The sequence below is a fragment of the Ambystoma mexicanum genome, chromosome 10 (assembly GCF_040938575.1).
Source record: "Ambystoma mexicanum isolate Mex_15411 chromosome 10, UKY_AmexF1_1, whole genome shotgun sequence".
NCBI lineage: Eukaryota > Metazoa > Chordata > Amphibia > Caudata > Ambystomatidae > Ambystoma > Ambystoma mexicanum.
Window position 1 is genome coordinate 698,144,239 of NC_090932.1, and position 6,872 is coordinate 698,151,110.

The window sequence follows — 6,872 nt, forward strand, 5'->3', positions numbered from 1 at the left end:
CTGGTACGTCCACAATAAGATGGTTTGTACTAGTTCTGTTAGTAAATTTAGGTCTAGTAAAGCCAATGGTGACTTTACAGGCCCGGGGAGACAGTAGTCAGTCCCCGGGTATGGAGTTTATGGTGGGGGTCAGCTAGGACGCCCCAGTGTTACGGCACGTAGGGTGCGGTGTAACACACATAGAAAAACATATGAGACCCTATGGAGTAAAAGACCCCATAGCCCATCGAACACATTGACATTTCAAAGGAATTCCACACATACATGTCCAAGAGTGAGAGGAAAAGAGTCTCACTCTTGGCAGGATGGAAAAAACAAACTCCAGAAATCCAGCAAAGCTGCTGGGGGACTCATTAGGTTAGGAAATTCAGCCTAAACAGAGAATTCTCCCTAACAAGAGGTATCCATTTTTCTAGACTGACAAACCCTCTTTTGGCCATATGCCAAACGTCTCATCTATTTATAGAAAGGTCCTCTAATGATGATAAGTCTGAAGTACTTATGTCTGAATTTTGCTGTGTAAACATCATCATCTTCATCAATATCTATAGCCATCAACTATTTTACTGTTTTCATCTCATTTGTGGCTTGCTCAGCTCGACCATGAGTTTGTTTTTTTCTTGTCATCATATGCATAAATCCCTTCGTACATCCCTCAGTTACCTCAGCGCAAACTATTGGTAGGCAGTGTATGCAACAACAGCACGTTATGAATATTCCAAACACCACTACTAATATCGAAATCAACTTCCATCCCCAAGAACGCAGTATTCCCCAAAACCAAGACCCTATTCCCCAGCTTCCTTCTCCAGTAGGGAGTTCGAAACTTAGGACATGCATTTTCTTTATTGCTTCAAAGATCATAGGGGAATAGTCATCTACATATACACAACACGCTGATCCCACTATTTTGCAAATTCCCCCACGATCAACCAGGATCTCATCGAGAGTCATTCTATTTTGCAGCGTTATTAACCTGATTTCTCTTTCTTCCAACGTCATGTTAAATAGTATATCTGTCGTTGTATTTATGGTATTTTTTAGTATTCTGGACAGCTGCCTTATATTATAGGAGTTCACTATCTGCCCTAAGAATGGAATGAATGATTTTGCTACGTCAGTCGCTATCAAAACACCCTCGGTAGTGCTTTTGACTCTAGCTCTGGATAGTCTGGCCATGTCTGCTGTTTCTAAGAGGAATACTCCTGGGAACAGTAGACTTAGGTAACATGTTCCTCCCCAGTTTCTGGGCAACCAAGGATATGCTTTCTCTCCACATATAAAATAAACTGGATCTCCCACATATACTGGTTCTATTTCCCATTTCAATACCACTGTATTCATGCATCCAGTATATGTTCCGACTGAAAAGGAGCCTTTCTTTTATTGACAAAAAGGGACAGTTCTTGGGCTATAATTCACCGTGTAAAATGGTGGGATTGCATCTTTGTCCCCATATGTTCTTACACGAAACGTCATTACAGATGTTTTTTCTGGTGGGGACAATCTATCTTGTCTATTTTGTCTTGTTACCTTTTGCGTACTTTTCCTCGTGGGCTCTGGGGCCATTACTTGTGCTTTATGGAATATGGAACAACCCACAAGCTTCATTATTATTTCCTCAAACTCATTCATGTTGGTTCTGTCTAATTGACCCGTACTACTCTCATTCCATTTCCCATAGAACATTGCACGTAAAGATGCACTATATGCAGAACTTAATGGTAATGGCTGTACATACCAACCTATTCCCTTCCCAGCATGCTGTGGTAAATGGGCACATACCAGGCAATTTGTTTTCTTCAGAATTGCATGTGTCATATTCATAATTAATAGCAAGGTGTTATTCCCAAAACCTTCCCTGTGTCTTTCTTCCATTGGGGGCATGGTATAAGTAATCACCTTTAACCGGGCTTTCAGTAGTGGATATATTAACTATTGGTAAAAAAAATTCTAATGGGTGTATCGATTCCACATACTATAATATTAGGGCTGTCGTTATCGGTGCTACCACGCTCATAAAGCACATAATTATTGTCAGTGCCAGCATACAATTCTTTTTACCATGCGTTTTTCTTAAGCTTACAGTCTTTATAATTGACTCATTCTCAGCAGTAGTGCAGGAGGAGGCTGGAACCGGTCCCAACATGTTTCTCATCGTCCTTCTTCTTCCTTATTACAGTTCGTCGTGGATATCTCTCTTCGTTGCACTTGCTCTGATGTCAATAAGTTCAACGGAATTGTCACAGTTCAGTTCTGCCAGTCCTTTATAGCCTGGATTTGCTTATTTATTTTTAGGCAAGATCACTTGTCCTTTCTCATACTGCTCAGAGGACTTTTGATCAGTTATCTTATTGCCTTAGTACCATGTGCGCCCAGCTTGTCCACTCTGGTTCAGGACACGTACTTTTTATGATCGCACCGAGGAGCCGCAAGTCTTGAATTGTCCGATTTGCACAATTCTCACGCTTCTCTCCTCTACACCTCTAGTTCCTTCTCCGTCCATGAGCAGAACCAGAGGTTGACATAAACACCAAAGAACTTTGGATCACTTTGTCTTTCAAGGCCGCAAATTGTATCGCCTCACTCCTGGTATTGTGTGATCCGTGAACAGTGCCGGTGCACTTCCAGATTCAGGCTCAAAGTCAGCCTGTGGCGCTACTGCATGTGCTAGTGTGCGCCGCGTCAGTGATGCAGATTCGGTCTTTGGCGTGCTGGCAAGTGCTGGTGGGCGCCAAAGGGGTACACATTTCATTTCTGCTGGTATTTGCAAGGCAGATTTCGTGTCGGCCAACAGTGATGTCGATTCTGCTGAGCAACGTTGGGGCACTCTTTGCCCTTCCCCCTTTTTGGCAATCATCTCAGGCTTTGTTTCGAGTTTCGCTTCTCATTTGGGCAGATTTGGTGGCTGCTTACTGGCAACAGTTTCTTCCGTTTCTGGGACCGCTGTCTCTTTCCGGTCATCTGGGTCAGGCAAGTCTTTCAGTGACGTTGGAACCTTTTTGGCATGGGTGGCATGGATCCACGACTTCCGTCCATCCACCCATATCGCCGTCTGCGTTGCCAAGAGCACTTGATAGGGGCCGCGCCACCTGGGTGCTAACGATGACTTTCTTTCAAAGTTTATAAGCAGCACCCAGTCTCCTGGTTCCAGCGCGTGCCCGGACCGGTGTATCTCACTGGTAATGCCTCCGGCACCTGCTGATGAATCAAACGCAATTTCTGCATTAAAAGGCCACAATAAGTACTAAGCACAGGATGTTCTACCTCTCTAAGTCGTTTTGGCTGAGGTGCGCACCAAACATTTGCCGGCCTCCCCATTACGATTTCGTACAGGGAGAGCCCAGTTTTAGCCTGTACAGACGTATGCATGCATAATAGCGCTATTGGTAATGCATCCACCCAACTCAACTTGCTTCCCGCACATATTTTACTGATCTTTGACTTGAGAATCCCATTGTGCCTCTCCACAAGATCGGCCGAACTCGGATGCCTTGAACTATGGAATCTCTTATCGATCTGAAGACCCGCACATATCTGTAACACCACTGCACCCACAAAATGCGGGCCATTATCTGACCATAAGACACGGGGCAAGCCAAAACGGGACAAATATTCTTTAAGCATTACTTTTGCCGTGCTCATTGCTGTGCAGTCCTTCAAGGGATATGCCTCCACCCACTAACTGAATGCACAGATCACCACTAAGACGTATTTAAAATTTTGCCATCTCTCCATCTCTATGAAATCAAAATGGACACCTCGAAAGGTATAGAGCGCGGGCCAAAGCTGCCTATTGGAGTCACTGTTCCCTTTCCTACATTGTGTTGTAAACACGTGATACAGTTCAGCACCAACCTCTCTGCATTCTTCTTTATGTTTACATTTTGCCATACTGTGGATAGGTGCTGTATTATCTTTTTCGCACAGATCTGAGTAGGGCTGTGGGCCATTGTGACCATTGCAGTCACATAGGAATTTGGCAACATCCAGTTTCTAGTTCCCTTGTCCACCCAACAACCTTCCAGATCTAACTCAGCAGAGCCCTCTGCCCACCCTTGTATTTCATCGGCTGTAGCTTCGGCCTGCATTTCTTTGACAGTGGCAACTTCATTTTCTATCATACAGGGTACTTCCTCAGTCTGAGCCGTCATCATTTTGGTATTTAAATCAGTGGCAGTTTGTTTCGCAGTTCTGTCTGCAAACGCGTTTCCCTCTCCTAATTTGCATGTTACCTTTTTGTGTGCCTCGCATTTCACTATTGCCAGGCGTTTTAGAAGCGTGAGTGCAGACAGCAATCGTACAATCAAAGGGCCATGTTGAATTCTGGCACCATGTGATGTCAAAAACCCTCTCTCAGCCCAGATTCGACCAAAGTTATGAACCACCCCAAAAGCATACTGACTATCAGTATATATATTCACATTCAATTTTTCAGAAATCTCTCAGGCTCTGGTTAATCCTATTATCTCTGCGGCTTGTGCCGAATTGTAGGGGATTCTTTTGCTTTCTACAACGCTCTCTAGGGTAGTGATAGCGTATGCAGCAGTTGTCGTACCATCAAGTAATTTAAAACAAGAGCCGTCACAAAATAACATCTGGCTCTTTCTGTGGGGTATCACTTAAATCAACTCTCCCCTTGGTTTCTTCCTCAGTGACCATTAAGAAATCGTGGGGGGGTAATTCATTCTCACCAATTTATTTTATGGGAAGTGGCATTAATTCTGCAGGATTCAAAGCGCTACACCTCATAATTTGGATATGGGGCACGAACAAGATAATCTCATATCTTGTCAATCTAGCAGAGGTGAGGTGTTGCGTCTGTGTTCTATTTAATAGAACGTCTATGGCATGTGGCACCATCAGAGTTAAAGTATGCCCCAATACCATCCATTCTGTTTGTTTTACTGACGCAGCAGCTGCCGCGACAGATCGCAAACATCGTGGTAGTGCGGGTGCTACAGGGTCCAGCACAGAAGAAAAATAGCCGCATGGCCTATTTCTTCCACCTTGTTCCTGTGTCAAAACCGCCAATGCACATCCTTCCCTTTCACACACAAACAGTCTAAAAACCTTCTCATAATTCGGCGTGCCCAAAACTGGAGCTGAACATAATGCAGTTTTCAATTGATCAAATGCTTTCTGACATTCCTCATCCCACTGTAAAGGCATGACCGCATCCTTTCTAGTCAAGTTCACCATCGGTTTCACAATTAACGCAAAATTACCAATCCATTGTCGGCAATATGAAGCCATTCCAATTATGGCTCTGACTCCTTTCTGTGTCTTTGGAATAGGCATACAAGAAATACTTTCTTTGCGTTCTGGCGTTAGCCTTCTCGCTTCTTTTGAAAGTAGGTAGCCCAAATAGGCCACCTCCTTTCGATTATATTGAAATTTCTTCAAACTAGCTTTATGGCCATGTGCCGCTAGGTGTGACAGTAGTAATACAGTGCTTTCTTTACAAATCTCCTCTGTGTCAGCAGCTAACAATAGATTGTCTATGTATTGTAAGAGTACACAACCCACTGGTAATTCTAGCATGTCTAGCTGTTCTTTCAATGCTCTACTGTAAATACTCAGACTTTCCGTGTAACCTTGCGGAATCCGCGTGAATGTAAATGATCGTCCTCCTAATGTGAACGCGAACAAATATCTGCTGTCCTTGTCCACTGGAATGCTGAAGAATGCGTTTTTCAGATCAACTACACTAAAATATTCTGCTGAAACAGGTATCATTGTCAATATTTTAGTGACATCCGGCACTAAAGGAAATTGTGGATCTACTACCTTGTTTAATGCGCGCAAATCAATTATAAAACGGTATGGTACTTCATTGTCTCCTTTTTTATAAACTGGAAGAATTGGGCTGTTGCATGTACTGCCTGTAATTTCTTCAATTACCCCTAATTTCACCAAATCTGTAACAATACTCTTCAATCCTTTCTCACCTTCAGCCGAAATTCTGTATTGGGGAATACGCAGTAGGGTAACACCTTCTTTCAAAATGATCTTTACTGGCTCTATTTTCAAGCATCCTACATCGTTGTCATGCATTGCCCATATACAGGTTGGCACTTTACTTAGTTCTCCTGGTAAAGTTTCAGACATGAATTCTGACACAGGGGCATCTCGTGGCCAAATCGTTAGGAACACCCCGTCTGCCGTGCAATGTATAACAGAACCTAATTTTTTCATCAAATTTAATCCCAACAGGTTCTCCCCACAATTTTCTGTTAAAAGGAAAGGACAGTGTTCAGTGAATGGTCCTATAGTAACTGGGACTGGTTGGGACACTGGGTTTATGACTGATGTACCTGCGAACCCTACGGAAACATTCTTTTGCCCTGACAGTGGTATATCCGGAACCAAGTGGTGCTCTATTGAACACTTTTGCGCTCCTGTATCTACAAGAAAGCGGTGCTCCTCATTCCCAACTCTCATTTCTACGTAGGGTCCTCTCTGATTCACGGGAATAGACACTGGCTCCAACCCCTGTCCTGGGCTGTCCTATTGGGGAAATAACACATCGTCCGATGTGTAATCATTACTGTTACTGTAATACGTGTTTGGCTGTGTATCGAAAACGTTCCCACTCTTTCCTCTATTTCCCCCACTCTGGTTTCCATACTGTTGGTTTTGCTGTCCCTTACTCTAGTTAGGGGCACTTTGGTTTTGGGCTTGGTTTTGATTACCTCCATTATTGTGGTGCTGCTACATACTATTCCTATTTGGTCCATTCGCTCCTTGGTGTCCTCTATGCTGTCTCCTCTGACCAGACCCATTTCTATTCTGTAGATGCAGACATTGCACTCGCCAGTGTCCTTCCTCCTTACAATACGCACACTGATTTGGTCCTACTGTTCCCCCAT